Genomic DNA, 17,322 nt, shown 5'->3' with positions numbered 1-17,322 from the left:
CGCCCACCAAATCGAAGGCCGAGGGTCCCCGCCCACCAAATCGGAGGCCGAGGGTCCCCGCCCACCAAATCGGAGGCCGAGGGTCCCCGCCCACCAAATCGGAGGCCGAGAGTCCCCGCCCAACAAATTGGAGGCCGAGGGGCCCACCAACCAAATCGGAGGCCGAGGGGCTTCGCCAACCAAATCGGAGGCCGAGGAGCCCCGCCCACCAAATCGAAGGCCGAGCGGCCCCGCCCACCAAAGCGGAGGCCGAGGGGCCTGGCCCCGCCCACCAATGCGGAGGCCGAGGGGCCCCGCCCACCACATCGGAGGCCGAGGGGCCCCGCCCACCAAATCGGAGGCCGAGGGTCCCCGCCCACCAAATCGGAGGCCGAGGGTCCCCGCCCACCAAATCGGAGGCCGAGGGTCCCCGCCCACCAAATCGGAGGCCGAGGGTCCCCGCCCACCAAATCGGAGGTCGAGGGTCCCCGCCCACCAAATCGGAGGCCGAGGGTCCCCGCCCACCAAATCGGAGGCCGGTCCCCGCCCACCAAATCGCAGGCCGAGGGTCCCCGCCCACCAAATTGGAGGCCGAGGGTCCCCGCCCACCAAATCGGAGGCCGAGGGTCCCCGCCCACCAAATCGGAGGCCGAGGGTCCCCGCCCACCAAATCGGAGGCCGAGGGGCCCCGCCCACCAAAGCGGAGGCCGAGGGGCCTGACCCCGCCCACCACAGCGGAGGCCGAGGGGCCCCGCCCACCACATCGGAGGCCGAGGGGCCCCGCCCACCAAATCGGAGGCCGAGGGTCCCCGCCCACCAAATCGGAGGCCGAGGGTCCCCGCCCACCAAATCGGAGGCCGAGGGTCCCCGCCCACCAAATCGAAGGCCGAGGGTCCCCGCCCACCAAATCGGAGGCCGAGGGTCCCCGCCCACCAAATCGGAGGCCGAGGGTCCCCGCCCACCAAATCGGAGGTCGAGGGTCCCCGCCCACCAAATCGGAGGCCGAGGGTCCCCGCCCACCAAATCGGAGGCCGGTCCCCGCCCACCAAATCGCAGGCCGAGGGTCCCCGCCCACCAAATCGGAGGCCGAGGGTCCCCGCCCACCAAATCGGAGGCCGAGGGTCCCCGCCCACCAAATCGGAGGTCGAGGGTCCCCGCCCACCAAATCGGAGGCCGAGGGTCCCCGCCCACCAAATCGGAGGCCGAGGGGCCCCGCCCACCAAATCGGAGGCCGACGGGCCCCACCCACCAAAGCGGAGGCCGAGGGTCCCCGCCCACCAAATCGGAGGCCGAGGGTCCCCGCCCACCAAATCGGAGGCCGAGGGGCCCCACCAACCAAATCGGAGGCTGAGGAGCCCCGCCCACCAAATCGAAGGTCGAGGGGCCCCGCCCATGAAAGCGGAGGCCGAGGGTCCCCGCACACCAAATCGGAGGCAGAGGGACCCCGCCCACCAAATCGGAGGCCGAGGGGCCCCGCCCACCAAAGTGGAGGCCGAGGGTCCCCGACCACCAAATCAGAGGCCGAGGGTCCCTGCCCACCAAATCGGAGGCCGAGGGTCCCCGCCCACCAAATTGGAGGCCGAGGATCCCCGCCCACCAAATCGGAGGCCGAGAGTCCCCGCCCAACAAATCGGAGGCCGAGGGGCCCACCAACCAAATCGGAGGCCGAGGGGCTTCGCCAACCAAATCGGAGGCCGAGGAGCCCCGCCCACCAAATCGAAGGCCGAGCGGCCCCGCCCACCAAAGCGGAGGCCGAGGGGCCTGGCCCCGCCCACCAAAGCGGAGGCCGAGGGGCCTGGCCCCGCCCACCAAAGCGGAGGCCGAGGGGCCCCGCCCACCACATCGGAGGCCGAGGGGCCCCGCCCACCAAATCGGAGGCCGAGGGTCCCCGCCCACCAAATCGGAGGCCGAGGGTCCCCGCCCACCAAATCGGAGGCCGAGGGTCCCCGCCCACCAAATCGGAGGCCGAGGGTCCCCGCCCACCAAATCGGAGGTCGAGGGTCCCCGCCCACCAAATCGGAGGCCGAGGGTCCCCGCCCACCAAATCGGAGGCCGGTCCCCGCCCACCAAATCGCAGGCCGAGGGTCCCCGCCCACCAAATTGGAGGCCGAGGGTCCCCGCCCACCAAATCGGAGGCCGAGGGTCCCCGCCCACCAAATCGGAGGCCGAGGGTCCCCGCCCACCAAATCGGAGGCCGAGGGGCCCCGCCCACCAAAGCGGAGGCCGAGGGGCCTGGCCCCGCCCACCAAAGCGGAGGCCGAGGGGCCCCGCCCACCACATCGGAGGCCGAGGGGCCCCGCCCACCAAATCGGAGGCCGAGGGTCCCCGCCCACCAAATCGGAGGCCGAGGGTCCCCGCCCACCAAATCGGAGGCCGAGGGTCCCCGCCCACCAAATCGAAGGCCGAGGGTCCCCGCCCACCAAATCGGAGGCCGAGGGTCCCCGCCCACCAAATCGGAGGCCGAGGGTCCCCGCCCACCAAATCGGAGGTCGAGGGTCCCCGCCCACCAAATCGGAGGCTGAGGGTCCCCGCCCACCAAATCGGAGGCCGGTCCCCGCCCACCAAATCGCAGGCCGAGGGTCCCCGCCCACCAAATCGGAGGCCGAGGGTCCCCGCCCACCAAATCGGAGGCCGAGGGTCCCCGCCCACCAAATCGGAGGTCGAGGGTCCCCGCCCACCAAATCGGAGGCCGAGGGTCCCCGCCCACCAAATCGGAGGCCGGTCCCCGCCCACCAAATCGCAGGCCGAGGGTCCCCGCCCACCAAATCGGAGGCCGAGGGTCCCCGCCCACCAAATCGGAGGCCGAGGATCCCCACCCACCAAATCGGAGGCCGAGGGTCCCCGCCCACCAAATCGGAGGCCGAGGGTCCCCGCCCACCAAATCGGAGGCCGAGGGTCCCCGCCCACCAAATCGGAGGCCGAGGGGCCCCGCCCACCAAATCGAAGGCCGAGCGGTCCTGCCCACCAAATCGAAGGCCGAGCGGCCCCGCCCACCAAAGCTGAGGCCGAGGGACCCGGCCCCGCCCACCAAAGCGGAGGCCAAGGGGCCCCGCCCACCACATCGGAGGCCGAGGGGCCCCGCCCACCAAATCGGAGGCCGAGGGTCCCCGCCCACCAAATCGGAGGCCGAGGGTCCCCGCCCACCAAATCGGAGGCCGAGGGTCCCCGCCCACCAAATCGGAGGCTGAGGGTCCCCGCCCACCAAATCAGAGGTCGAGGGTCCCCGCCCACCAAATCGGAGGCCGGTCCCCGCCCACCAAATCGCAGGCCGAGGGTCCCCACCCACCAAATCGGAGGACGAGGGGCCCCACCAACCAAATCGGAGGCCGAGGAGCCCCGCCCACCAAAAGTAAGTGCGGCCCCAAAAGTAAGTGCGCCCCCGGGTGCAAAAGTAAGTGCGCCCCCGGGTGCAAAAGTAAGTGCGCCCCCGGGTGCAAAAGTAAGTGCGCCCCCGAGTGCAAAAGTAAGTGCGCCCCCGGGTGCAAAAGTAAGTGCGCCCCCGGGTGCAAAAGTAAGTGCGCCTCCGGGTGCAAAAGTAAGTGCGCCCCCGGGTGCAAAAGTAAGCGCGCCCCCGGCCCCGGGTGCAAAAGTAAGCGCGCCCCCCAGTCCCGTGTGTGAAAAGTGCTGCTGTAAAGCTGGTAGCGCTGTTCAAGCACCATGTATTTCCTTCAGGAAATGCCCATCTAATATATAATTGCCTAGAATACTACTTCCTGCAATTTGTGCCAACTTCCGTGGCTTTGTCCGGAGCTAATGTCCGGAGATAATGTCCGGAGATAATGTCCGGAGCTAATGTCCGGAGATAAGTGACATCACCAGTGTCCTACACCCAGGCAGAGCACAGGGGCCCCAGGCAGCATATGGGGCCCCAGGCAGAGCACAGTGGCCCCAGGCAGAGCACAGGGGCCCCAGGCAGCATATGGGGCCCCAGGCAGAGCACAGTGGTCCCAGGAAGAGCACAAGGGCCCCAGGCAGCCTATGGGGCCCCAGGCAGAGCACAGTGGCCCCAGGCAGAGCACAGGGGCCCCAGGCAGAGCACAGGGGCCCCAGGCAGCATATGGGGCCCCAGGCAGAGCACAGTGGCCCCAGGCAGAGCACAGGGGCCCCAGGCAGAACATGGGGCCCCAGGCAGAGCACAGGGGCCCCAGGCAGAGCACAGGGGCCCCAGGCAGCATATGGGGCCCCAGGCAGAGCACAGGGGCCCCAGGCAGCATATGGGGCCCCAGGCAGAGCACAGGGGCCCCAGGCAGCATATGGGGCCCCAGGCAGAGCACAGTGGCCCCAGGCAGAGCACAGGGGCCCCAGGCAGAACATGGGGCCCCAGGCAGAGCACAGGGGCCCCAGGCAGAGCACAGGGGCCCCATGCAGCATATGGGGCCCCAGGCAGAGCACAGGGGCCCCAGGCAGCATATGGGGCCCCAGGCAGAGCACAGTGGCCCCAGGCAGAGCACAGGGGCCCCAGGCAGAACATGGGGCCCCAGGCAGAGCACAGGGGCCCCAGGCAGAGCACAGGGGCCCTAGGCAGCATATGGGGCCCCAGGCAGAGCACAGGGGCCCCAGGCAGCATATGGGGCCCCAGGCAGAGCACAGTGGCCCCAGGCAGCATATGGGGCCCCAGGCAGAGCACAGTGGCCCCAGGCAGAGCACAGGGGCCCCAGGCAGCATATGGGGCCCCAGGCAGAGCACAGTGGTCCCAGGCAGAGCACAGGGGCCCCAGGAAGCTTATGGGGCCCCAGGCAGAGCACTGGGGCCCCAGGCAGAGCACAGGGGCCCCAGGCAGAACATGGGGCCCCAGGCAGAGCACAGGGGCCCCAGGCAGAGCACAGGGGCCCCAGGCAGCATATGGGGCCCCAGGCAGAGCACAGGGGCCCCAGGCAGCATATGGGGCCCCAGGCAGAGCACAGTGGCCCCAGGCAGAGCACAGGGGCCCCAGGCAGCATATGGGGCCCCAGGCAGAGCACAGTGGTCCCAGGCAGAGCACAGGGGCCCCAGGCAGCCTATGGGGCCCCAGGCAGAGCACAGTGGCCCCAGGCAGAACATGGGGCCCCAGGCAGAGCACAGGGGCCCCAGGCAGAGCACAGGGGCCCCAGGCAGCATATGGGGCCCCAGGCAGAGCACAGTGGTCCCAAGTAGAGCACAGGGGCCCCAGGCAGCCTATGGGGCCCCAGGCAGAGCACAGGGGCCCCAGGCAGCATATTGGGCCCCAGGCAGAGCACAGGGGCCCCAGGCAGCATATGGGGCCCCAGGCAGAGCACAGTGGCCCCAGGCAGAGCACAGGGGCCCCAGGCAGAACATGGGGCCCCAGGCAGAGCACAGGGGCCCCAGGCAGCATATGGGGCCCCAGGCAGAGCACAGGGGCCCCAGGCAGCATATGGGGCCCCAGGCAGAGCACAGCGATATTTTGGACCACTGTGCGGTGTTTCAGACCCCCTGTGTGATGTCTGGGGCCCTGTTCTTAAGTATATTAAAGATTAAAGTAACGTATATTAAAGTATATTATAGATCAAATTTGACACGTTTATGAGCACCATTGAGTGATATACTCAAGAATGACATACCGTAATTTTTCAACATTTTATGGTTTCAAACTGTAAACACTCAGAGTTTTTTTTACTTCAACCAGAAAACCTTAACGGTTCATAAAAAACTTGACTGTTCAGGATATGATAAAAGTCATAGTATTCTGAATCTTTAACTTATAAAGATACCTTTACATGGGGTGATTATTGGTTCCAGAGAGGCTTTCGGCCGATAATCGTACACATGGCTGGTGACAGGACAATACAATATAAACGTTCAAAGGTAAACACTGATAACATTAAAATCTAATATATAATTGCCTAGAATACTACTTCCAGCAATTTGTGCCAACTTCCGTGGCTTTGTCCGGAGATAATGTCCGGAGATAAGTGACGTCACCAGGGTCCTACACCCGCTCAGGGTGGACAAAGATATATGCCTTCGTGGTGCGCGGCACTTTTCTGATTGGTTGCCGCCTGCCGCGAGCGACCAATCAGAAATGTGCCATACTGTCAAGAATTGTCAAGAGCTGGTGAGTGCAGCCATTTTTTGTTCTTTCTTACTATTATTTATTAATTGTATTATTCTTACATTTGAATAAATAAAGTATATATGGATTCTAGACTCCCGATTCTTTAGAATCGGGCTGCCATCTAGTTATATAATAAAAGGCAATTCACTGGCTTTAGTATCACTATCGTGTGCATGTGTTATCGCAGGACTGCAGGATGGTATGTAATATTATATGATCATAGAATCACAGTAATAAAAACAAGGACATGTATAAATCCAATCCTCTTATGTATAACAAATATTGAATAATACAGTGGTGCATTAAGTAGCTAAAGGGTTGTATAGAAAAACACAGAATAAGGCCAGGGTCGCACTAGAGAGGAATACGGACGTATGAGAGGCACAAAATAAACGCATTGCACACTGACCAATGTTTCTCTTCCATCAGCCCTATATTTCTCGGCTGTATTTTACGGGCTGAGAAAATCGCAGCATGCTGCGTTTGTCAGCGCACTGCGCAAAAAATCCGCCTAGTCTATGGGGGCGAGAAAAATACAGATTACACACGGACCATGCGTGTGATTTGTGAGAAATAAGCAGCGGTGTTCTATAGAAAAGCCGGTAATTCAGTGCGGTGTACAGTAAAATCACACTGACAGAATAGAATAGATAAAATAAATGTCTACACATAGTATAGGTAGATATATATATATATATATATATATATATATATATATATACACATACTGTATGTCAGTGAGACACACATATATATATATATTTATATTTAATACAGAGCTAGATAGCAGAAAAGTGGGTAATTCAATTGCTGGCTTTGGCTATCTCCTTATCAAACCTGACAGGATATGAGACATGGTTTACATACAGTAAACCATTTCATATCCCTTATATTTTTACATATTCCTCACTAATAATGTTAGTAGTGTGGGTAAAATTTGGGAGCTCTAGGTGTTAAAATAAGGGGTTAAATCACGGAAAAAACTGGTGTGGACTCCTGCGCAATTTTCTCCGCCAGAGTGGGAAAGACATTGACTGAGGGCAGATATTAATAGCCTAGAGAGAGACCATGGTTATTGCCCCCCCCTGGCTAAAAACATCTGCCCCCAGCCACCCCAGAAAAGGCACATCTGTAAGATGCGCCTATTGTGGCACTTAGCCTCTCTGTTCCCACTCCCGAGTAGCAGTGGGATATGGGCTAATAAAGGGTTAATGTCACCTTCCTAATGTAAGGTGACAGTAAGCCTGGTTAATAATGGAGAGGTGTCAATAAAACACCTATCCATTATTAATCCAATATTAATAAAGGGTTAAAAAAACACACACACATTAGGAAAAAAGTATTTTAATGAAATAAATACACATGTTGTAATAGCTTTATTATACGCTCAATCAAAATGATGACCCTTGTCTTCTGAAAAAAAGATTAAATAAAAAAACAACAATATCCCATACCTATCCACCATACAGTCACGTCCCACGATGTAAAATCACGGGGTTAAATAATTTTACAACCAGGAGCCTGCTAATGCAGCTGCCCCTGGCTGTAAAAACTGGGGAATGAATGGAATGCAGGGGAACATAGCTACCTAGACTTACGGTGCTGTGTCCCCTGCTGGCATAACCTCATATGAACTCTAGCGTGGGAAAATATTCTCAAAAAAACCCGTAAACGTTTAAATACAATTTTGGCCATTTTGTCAGATTTCAAATTATAATTCCCTCAACGGGGTATTCCCATCTCATACATTTATGGCATATTCCGTGGATAACACATGTTCTATAGCTTGGATCCACAACTTCTTGAATGCCTGGGCCTGTCTTGTGTGGCTGTGAAAGGAGTGGAAATGTGTGCATTACTCCATTTGTTCTCTGTGTTCAAATTTATGAGAAAATAGCTTAGCAATGCAAGATCAGCTATCAAGAAAACTCCTACAAAATGTCAACAAAGTGCCATGGATGCACAGCCTACACTCCATTCACAGCCACGCAAGACAAGGCCCCTTTCTCTCAAGAGGTGCAAGTCCAATGGATAGCATGAAAGTCTGAGAATGGCCCTTAGAAATTTGCTATGGTTATTGAAGGTGAAATATGGACTTTCTCTTGTTTTTGTAAGGAGGTGGCCGGTCCTCTCAGTCAGGGCCGGCTCCAGGTTTTTGAGGGCCCCGGGCGAAAGAGTCTCTGTTCCCCCCCCCCCCTTTAACACATACCACGATTCATGATGCCCAGATACAGCAGAGAAATATAGGTATAGTACAATGCCAGATTTCACTTCTTACATGAGTGATAGCTATTGTAAATTCTGCAGTGTATATATACAGGGCAGGAGGAGCGGTACTGTGCAGTGTATATATACAGGAGGAGCGGTACTGTACAGTGTATATATACAGGAGGAGTGGTACTGTGCAGTGTATATATACAGGAGGAGCGGTACTGTACAGTGTATATATACAGGAGGAGTGGTACTGTGCAGTGTATATATACAGGAGGAGCGGTACTGTACAGTGTATATATACAGGAGGAGTGGTACTGTGCAGTGTATATATACAGGAGAAGCGGTACTGTACAGTGTATATATACAGGAGGAGTGGTACTGTGCAGTGTATATATACAGGAGGAGTGGTACTGTACAGTGTATATATACAGGAGGAGTGGTACTGTGCAGTGTATATATACAGGGGAGAGGTACTGTGCTGTGTATATATACAGGAGGAGTGGTACTGTGCAGTGTATATATAGAGGGGAGTGGTACTGTGCAGTGTATATATACAGGAGGAGCGGTACTGTGCAGTGTATATATACTGGAGGAGGGGTACTGTGCAGTGTATATATACAGGAGTGGTACTGTGCGGTATATATATACAGGGGAGAGGTACTGTGCAGTGTATATATACAGGGGAGAGGTACTGTGCGGTGTATATATACAGGAGTGGTACTGTGCAGTGTATATATACAGGGGAGAGGTACTGTGCGGTGTATATATACAGGAGTGGTACTGTGCAGTGTATATATACAGGAGGAGCGGTACTGTGCAGTGTATATATACAGGGGAGAGGTACTGTGCGGTGTATATATACAGGGGAGAGGTACTGTGCAGTGTATATACTTCAACAGCCGCCCAGCCCAGGCCCCCAGCACCTGTCCTGTATATATATTATATACACTGTATCTATACAGGCTGTGCTGGGGGCCTGAGCTGGGCGGCTGCTGTAGTATATATATATATGTCAGCTGCAGCCGCCCAGCCCATGGCTGCCCCAGATCACCCACACTGTCAGAACATACAGCGATATAGCATTGCATTGCACTCACTCAGGTGCTAGTAGGAACTCCGTCTCCTCCGGAATCTGCCTGACTGTGCCTGATAAGTTCAGCACTGAGAGCAGAGCAGAAGTGCTCTCTCCGCCCACAATGTCACGCTGGCTGTGTCCTTAACCCCTATGTGCCTGGCCCTGCACTGACAGTGAGAAGATGCTTGTGCCAGCTCAAATTGAAAGGGTAGAAAGGGTTAAAGCGGCCAGATGGATCTATGACTGTGTGAGTGGGCCCCCCTGTCTCGTCAGGGCCCCGGCACTTGCCCGGGTAAGCCGGGTGCTGACGCCGGCCCTGCTCTCAGTTGCGCCCTCTCCTTCTTTCGTGTCATCCCCTGTGCACTACTTATGTACATAAGTTATGTACCTGTACTGTCTTATGTGTGTCCTATGCCCTGCAATGTATCTGCATTATGTAATGTATTATGTTGTTTCCCACTTAGAGTTAGTGCAAGAAATGGTTAATGTGAGAGGTTGGGTCAGCAGCAGAGAAAGTAAGTTGCTGTTTCTGCCTGGATCTTTTACAGGTGCATATGTGTCAGACAGAGGGGGCACTGCCAGACCCCCCCCAGGTGGGAGAGGTCTGTTGCTCCAGACTGAAGAAGGCCACGGACTAAAAAGGAATTCCTTACAGGCTCTCTGGACTATAGAGGGGCCTCCGCTGAAGGGGTCTCTGGCGCCTAAACACCAGTGGGTTGGACGACAGGGATTCTCGGCTGCTGTAGCCATAGTGTGTGTGACTGCAGCTCATGTCAGGGAAAGAACAGGAAATCCAATGTTTGGAATTGTCGTTATTGTCCATTCTTCACTACCTGTTTTCAATAAAAGTTATGTTTTCCCCATTGGAACACAGCCACATCTCTGGACTTTTAATCACCTGGACTGCTGTGACAAAAGGAGAGAAGGTAACTTCATTTGGGGGAACAGCCTAAACCATCCCATATTGAATGTACAAGGCGTCAGGGTGTCTACAGACTGTGTTTAGTGGGTGAGCTCGGTCCAGACTTCCACCCCAGTGCCCCTTGTATTACACTTGGCATAGTCAAGGCAGGATGGACCCCCTCAGTCTTGCAACTTTGCTGATGGATGGAAGATATAAAACTTGTGATTGTGAAATGCGGTCCGCTGGGAGAGAATTAAAGATGGCGGCCGACCGTGATTTTGAAGAGTCTGTCATAAAGGAAATAGAGATGGCAGCTGAGCGGGACTGTGAATCTGAAATGTGTGATGTGCTGCCTGAGCTGGAAGAAATGGAGCTGTCGGCTGACAGTGATCTGGAGATTTATTACTGTGAATTTGGGACTTGTGCTTTGCTGCCCGCCGTTACAGCATTGCAAGCTGATAATAGAGAGTTTGAGCATTGGATCACTGCAAAAGAAGTAAAGATGGCGGATGTTAGTGATTTACAAATGGCCCCAACCGCTATGGAGAAGATGGCAGCTGTTGGTGTGAAAAATCGGGAAATTGACGCCTTTCGTGGGCATCATACAGAGAATTTGGCGCAACAAGAGAGAAGCCCCCACCCTGTTGTGGAGTAGGCCAGCCCTAAATGGGTGCGGGCGAAGAGAGAGCTCCTGCCCCCACAGCTGAACTCAGAGAAACGGATGGAGCCGCAAAGGGTTACCCCACCTATGAATGGGTGGAACCCAGAAAAGACAGACTACCTGGCGTTGGACGAGGCGCCATTATCTGTTGACTGAGAAAGACACAGCATGTCCTACCCTGGTGGTATGGGCCACCAGGATTGGAGGCGCTCCAAGGTTCGCGCGGAGGCGGGTCTGAGGTTCGAGGCCTGGTGGTCGGAAGAACTGGAGGAGCGACCCCCATGTTGGCAGCCAGGTCAATGACCGGCAGAGGATGGTGGACTGGCGACACCCCAGCGAGATGCCACAGGCAAGAAAGAGACCTTGGAGGCGGCCCTGCAAAGCATTGTGGTGGCCGCAATGGCTGAGATCGGGGGCCGTGCAAGAGAACTACTGATGGCTGCGGTGGTGAGTAAAAGACCTTTGCTCGGCCATCCCACTACACTGCCCTTAACCTACTCACCTCTTGTGACTCCGCCGTCATCTCTGGAGGTGCCTCAGCTGCCGACTCCACCGCATTCCCTGTCCGAGCCAGGTCACACCCATCCCATCTGCTGTCCATAGCCTATGCATAGAGGAGCCCCGTGTACCTTCAGAAGCTGAGTGGATCCACAAAGCGATCTGGGAGAAAAGGCGGCAGGAGTGCCAAATTCTTGCGGGACTGCAGCGCCCTGGTGGAGAAACCGCTGAGGGCTGGATTACCTGCGGCCTTGTCCAGTACCTGGACCGACACCGAGGCTACGGTTTCCTGCAGGAGCTGGGGACTGGGGCCAAAGTGTACCTGAATGTCGTGTCCCTCAGGTTTCGTGGTCCTCTCCGGGAGGGAGACTACGTATCCTTCATCAAGGAAGAAGGACGCTGGGCGCCCTACGCAGTGGCCATAAGAATGGCCTCTGAATTTGAAACCAGTCCACCACAGTGGAATGGACAGGTGCTGCGGCCGCAGTTGCCCCGGACGCACAGGAGCAACCAGTGCCTTGGAGCAGTGAGGCTGCCGCAAGTGCATCCATAGAGCCAGAGACTCAAGGAGCCACAGGACCACCAGTGGAGGGAGTGCGAATCTGGAGAAATAGCAGAGACTCTCCTCTAGTGGATCCTCATCTCAAGTGTATGTGGTGGTGCAGGGTCCCCAGGCGGCCCACTATGCCACACAGCAGCGTGCCAAGACTGATGCGGTCCCTTTAAGCAAGTGATGTTAATAGGTGCCATTTGCACCCCAGCTGTTCTAAGGGACTGTTCTGCATCCCCGAGAGGGCAGTTAGCCCTGCATTGCACATCAAGAACAATGGTGCCTGATGCAGCCCCAAGTTAATGGCCAAAATTGTTTGTTTTCCCCTCCTCCCAGTTTTGTTTGCACCCATTGGTGCCTGCCTTACTGGATTACGAGACCAAGACCCCATGGGGGTTAATGGACTCCTGATGTGGCTGTAAGACTGCCTACTCCTGAACTTTGTCCCCATTCTTACCCTTGGACTGGCCACATGTTTAAACTCAGCCCACCACTGTCAAAAGGGGTCCGTGATCAGCCGCAAGAAGGGGGAGATTGTCCTCAGGAGGACTAGAGTCATGTGTACCCCTACACCGAGAAGGACTGTCAGGTCTGAAAGAGGCTCTTTTCAAAGACTGCAGCTGCCCGTTTTAAAGGGATGACCGGTCAATACAGGACTATGTGTGCTTTATAACCTGTGTTTTTGTGTTATACAAAGGTTGCCATGGCCGGGGATGGCCATGTTTAAGGAGGGGGGAGTGTAAGGAGGTGGCCGGTCCTCTCAGTTGTGCCCTCCCCTTCTGTCATGTCATCCCTTGTGCACTACTTATGTACATAAGTTATGTTCCTGTGCTGTCTTATGTGTGTCCTATGCCCTGCAATTTATCTGTATTATAATGTAATGTATTGTGTTGTTTCCCCTTAAATGCATTAGAGTTAGGGCAAGAAATGGTTAATGTGAAGGGTTGGGTCAGCAGCAGCAGAGAAAGCAGTTCTGCCTGGATCGCTGACAGGTGCAGATGTGTCAAACAGACGGGTCACTGCCAGACCCCCCCAGATGGATGAGGTCTGTTACTTTGGGCTAAAGAAGGTCACGGATTAAAGAGGACATCCATAGAGGCTCTCTGGACTATAGAGGGGCCTCCGCGGAAGGGGTCTCAGGCACCTAAACACCAGTGGGTTGGACGACTGGGATTCTCGGCTGCTGCAGCCATAGTGGGTGTGACTGCAGCTCATGTCATGGAAAGAACAGGAAATCCAGTGTTTGGGATTGTCGGTGATGTCCATTCTTCACTACCTGTTATCAATAAAAGTTATGTTTTTCCTGTTGGAACACAGCCACATCTCTGGACTTTTAATCACCTGGACTGCTGTGACAAGCGGAGGGAAGGTAAATTCATTTGGGGGAACAGCCTAATCCATCCCATACTGCATGTACAAGGGGCCGGGGTGTCTACAGACTGTGTTTAGTGGGTAAGCTCGGTCCGGAATACCACCCCGGTGCCCCTTGTATTACATTTTCTTTTAACTTAAGGTCAATATTAACCATGAAATAGTGAAGAAGAGCCGAAACTGCTCACAAATAGTTTTTCATAGCTCTGTTTGACAAGCAACTGGGAACAAAATTTCAAACTTTTTGTTGTGACCAATAAATGCATGAAATGTCCCTGCATAATTCTAGTTTAGAGGGCAGAATAAATGCAATGACTCAAAATGTATGCCAAAAATAGTGGTGTAATTTGAAGCATGGGGGCCCCAATACAAAATCTCCAACAGGGCCCTCAACTAACGTAAGTCTTTCACAGTAAAAGTCTTTTCACATGGGGCAAAGTGATCTTTTTATTACAAATCGTAAAAGAATGTTACAGTATACGTCAATTACAAAAACAGATTTTTGAAATTTTAGGTAATTTAGTTATTTACGTTTTACAAAGAAATAAACACAAATTTATCAAATAATTGCATAGGTCTCAAAAATTATTTAAAAAATCCAAATTTATTGGAGGAGTAAAACATAAATTGCCAAATACATACAGAAATTACTAACTCTAAGTTGTTGCTTTTTAAACTTTAGCTAATTAATCATTGCTCCATCAATATGAAAAAAATGTGTCTCTTCATTAGTTGGGATTTTCTTCCACTCAGATTCAATAACATTGCCTAAACTATGAGCAAGAGCCCTTGTTCTTGCCTCCAGACTCGTGCCTTTACAGAAAGGTGCCAGTCAATATGATCAAAGCGGCTTCCTAACCACAGAATCCCTGGGCCCAGGTTTCCCAGCCGCTATGAGAACAAAACAAACAAACGTACTGTACCTACATGACATTTTTTTCCTTGTTAATGTATGTGCCCATATATAACCTGGCTTCTACAAACACTTCAAGAGTCTGCTAGGAATACAGGATCAACCACAAAAAAACAGTAGCTACCAGGAGCTAGGAAGAATCAATTTCACATTCTTTTCCGTTACACTTTGTTTTTTGTTTTTATTTTACAAGAGTTGCCTGGGTAAAGAAATAGGGTGTATGACTGAGCGCCCACGTCCTACAGACTGCCAGAAACACCTTTTTCTCAGGCTCCAAATGAAATCGAGGAGAATTAACTCTGAACTGGAATTTTTGGATCTGACAAACTAAAGTTTTTCTAAAACTTCCTCTATTCTACTGCTGATTGAGAAAATAAATGAATGGACTAATTCATATGATGTTATGCAGATTTACTATAGAGCAAGAGTATTAGCTTTTTCGGAAAGGGATGAAATTTTTGTGGATCTCGAATTAGGTGATCAAGTAGGGGAATGGGGAAGATAACATGAGGAACCCACCAATGCTACTCTACAATTTTGAATGCCTTTTTGGATTCTCAAAGATGATATCCTGAGATAAATAAACGTATTTATCTTGTTGCTGACGACCATGTAAACTCTCGTCCAAGAGAATTGGGTCGATCTTGCAAATCACACTAATCAGAGTTTGATCAGAGCGTGAGCATAGTGTGCTACAATTCTCTCTGATGAGGACAAAATGGAGAAAATATTTTCTCCAATCTGTCAATCTGTGGAAATCCGACTGCACTAAGATGCTATGCCGAGTGCAGTCCGATGTTTCCCACGCATCTTTTGACTTGCAGACACAGAAATGTTTGATTTTGAAACCTCAGTTGTGCACGGCTCCATTGAATAAAATTGGTAAGGGCGCTATTCCATGATTTGTAGGATCGCAGTCGGACTGAAAGCATGGCCACGTACATGAGCCCTAAATCTCCGTCTAAACATATTCTCCATCATTTTGGGTATGTACACATGGGACAGCATTACTGTGGATTTTACCTGCAGATTTGTAAAATTTATAATTTGTAGCAGATTACCGTACCAGGCAAGTGGATGAGATTTTACAAGCCTCACCACATGAAATCTGCAGCATTTCAGTTTCTGATTAGGCTTTGTAATTATAATGCCACCACAAGTTAATACAGCGGGGGCTGAAATCTTCAGGAAAAGATGATTATACATAGCAAAATCATGTATAGATTTGCAGTAGCAAAATCAACTAGGTGTAGACTTGTGTTAAATGAAGAAAGAAAAAATAGGTATGGAGCCCATTTCTGGTCCACACAATCACACTTTTCTCCACCAAAGACAGGAAGTCATGTTGTCTCATGCATATTTCCTTGATGAAAGGACCCCTAGTTTCAGAAGGAAAGCAATAATAGTGTAGGACTACAAACATGATAATTTACCTGACACGTTCCTTCTGAAGAGGACCTATCAATTGCCATAAATGTGCAATCTTAACTGGTGTAAATGTTGCTGTTCTCCTGAATCTGGCATTGTTTTACTTTTGTACCAGCACTTGGTGGTTCCTGAAATGTGGCCCCCTCTTTTCTGAATATAAATCCAGTGTTCAAAGCCAAGTGGGTGTGGTCCTCGACCATTCTCCATGGGAGACTTTTTGAGGACTATGTCCAATTGGCTAAAAAGGTGAGTTATATAGAGGCAAGAATAGGCCATATCTCAGGAATGGAGAGGTGCAGGAACAAAAATAAAAAAAATGGCAGATTCAGGTCCTCTTTAGTTTCAAAAATGTTTTATTCATTTTCACAAAGAGAAAAAAAAAGAAAAGAGGAACTCAACAATTTAACAACATATAATCCCCTCACAGGGGATCAAACTATATTGTGCTAAATATACAGTAATATGTACATTTTTATTTTGTTGCGAGTTACAAAATAAAGAAGTAAATAAGATAAATTATAATATAAGATGAGCAATGGTGTAAGAACACACAAATGTAGCATAAACTGATAACCAATTATTATCGAATTAGAATAAGTTGGTAAGTGTACAAAGAGAATAACCTGGCATTTTAATCATCAGGGAGAAATAAGTATGGCCTGATTTAAATTTTGGTCATGCTGTGTGTCCATCTATGATCTCCATACACTCAAAAAAAGATTTGATCAATTTTGGTAGCATCAACCCGTTCATATAACATTATCTTAGTGATTTCTATCTTTGACCACTTGTATTGAGAAGGTTATAGATTTCCACTTTGAAGCAATGTAAATTCTAGCTGCCGTAACAATAAAGTATATAAGACAGAAAGTTTTACTGGAGATCCCACTGGTCTAGCCCCTAATAACAAGACTACACTGGCTAGACCTACATTCAACACTTAAAATTAAGGCTTTTACCTGCATCCAAAAGGATTTTACATATGGTCAGCACCATCATATATTCAGGTCATCCTTAAAGGAGTTGTCCCTTTTCACCTTTTTATCTCTCTCTGACTGCCTTATAATCAGCAGGCCAGGCAACTTTGTAAATGGCATTTTCTGGTTCCCCCACTGTGACTGGTAGTCAAATGACTCCCAATCCTAATTCGCTGATGTCACATTGACAGGTCACATAGTGCAGTGCCTCAAAATCACTACCCTGTTAATGAAAGGTCAGCATTGATGTGCCTCTCCTTGGCATGAATGGCATTGTATTTCAATGTATACAGCCTGGGGGAGGCTCCTGTAGAATAGAAGAGAGCAAGACCTGAATGGAGGTGTAGTTCCTCAACTCTAGGCAGAGTATCACTGGAAAGGTGTCATTTCCAACATAAACATGGAGAGGTATGAGATAAACAAGTAGAAGTCAGAGAACCATTGGTTCCTAGGTGGTATCAGGGCAACTGGGCTACAAAAGGAGAAGAGTCATTGTAACAATCAGACACTTTGAAGGCAATGCCAAGAAAACAGATGAAAAGGAAAAACTCCTTTAATGTAGTGGCAAATTCCTGATTTTACTGTACTACCTTATGAATTCTAGTTTCAATCAAGATAGATAAAGTATATATGAGATAGATAGATACAGTAGATAGATAGATACAAGCTTTACTACTAGACAATTTCCTAGGAAGGGTAT

At 51.9% G+C, this 17,322-nt stretch overlaps 1 protein-coding gene across 1 annotated transcript in view; it reads left to right on the top strand.

Moving 5' to 3' along the window:
* The window catches only part of PCSK5 (proprotein convertase subtilisin/kexin type 5), a 738,778-nt gene that overhangs the window by 600,897 nt on the left and 120,559 nt on the right, over positions 1-17,322 (top strand). The window lies entirely within an intron of this gene.

Source organism: Ranitomeya variabilis, chromosome 1 (genome assembly GCF_051348905.1).
Source record: "Ranitomeya variabilis isolate aRanVar5 chromosome 1, aRanVar5.hap1, whole genome shotgun sequence".
Lineage (NCBI taxonomy): Eukaryota > Metazoa > Chordata > Amphibia > Anura > Dendrobatidae > Ranitomeya > Ranitomeya variabilis.
Note: the sequence above shows the minus strand (reverse complement) of the source record. Positions and strands in the feature narration are given on the sequence as shown.